Raw genomic sequence first — 971 nt, forward strand, 5'->3', positions numbered from 1 at the left:
TGTCACCATTGACCTTTGAAAATGTTTATATGAGCACCCTAAAAGGGACTTGTTAGGGTCACACAGTGAGTTAATGCCAAACCCCTGGGATCATTGCAGTTTAATAATATAGCCAATATTAATTCATACTTACTGAGTGGTTACTATATCCTGAGCTTGAGATAAATCCATAAAATACATATATTAATGAATCTCAATATTTGACCCTTCCTTATGGAGGCAGTCACAGCCAATGACCCTTTTTGAGACAGGGTCTTGCTATGCAGCGCTCAGGCTGGCCTTGAGCTCACTTTGTAGCCCAGGCTGATCTAAACTCACAGCTATCCTCCCACCTCAGTTTCCCAAGTACTTATAGGTGTGTCCCACCATGCCCAGCCTTCCAGTCTGACTTAAAATGCCACAATCTTAACCTGGGAATTAATGTTTCAAAACTAACATAGTCAATGAGGCCTGGTGGTACATATGTGTAATCCCAGCACTCCAGAGCCTGAGACAAGAGGATTGCCCCAAATTTGAGGGGTAGGAGAGAGAGAAGTACAGTCAAGAGTCTTTTCTCTTTTTTTTTTTTTAACTTTTTTTCAGGCAGGGTCTCACTGTTATAGCCCAGGCTGGCTTGAACTCACAGAAATTCCTGCCTCAGCCACTCAAGTGCTGAGATTGCAGGTGTGCACTACAACGCCCAGCTGATTTTTAAATAATAGCTTTATTGAGATGTAATTCATTCCTTCCTTGCACTTTTATATATGCAGAGTCATTCCTATTGCCTTGATTTCTTTATTTCCTTGCCACTCTTCCCCTGACTTCTGGATTGATTGCTTTTTCTTAGAAAGGACCGTATTAGAGGGATGAAAGACTTTGCACCGTCTCCATTTCCTCCCCATCATCAGCCCTCTGAAATCATTATCTCTTTTGCTCAAGGGTATTCTGTATCCTCATTATGCCTGTACTGCTTTGCATGTTCTTCTGCTCCC

The 971-nt window shown here is 42.1% G+C and overlaps 1 protein-coding gene across 1 annotated transcript in view; it reads left to right on the forward strand.

Annotated features, from left to right (window-relative positions):
- The window catches only part of Ubr1 (ubiquitin protein ligase E3 component n-recognin 1), a 188,172-nt gene that overhangs the window by 154,485 nt on the left and 32,716 nt on the right, over window positions 1-971 (forward strand). The gene's annotated exons all lie outside the window — the stretch shown is intronic.

This window comes from Octodon degus, unplaced genomic scaffold (assembly GCF_000260255.1).
Source record: "Octodon degus isolate 3935 unplaced genomic scaffold, OctDeg1.0 scaffold00002, whole genome shotgun sequence".
Taxonomy (NCBI): domain Eukaryota; kingdom Metazoa; phylum Chordata; class Mammalia; order Rodentia; family Octodontidae; genus Octodon; species Octodon degus.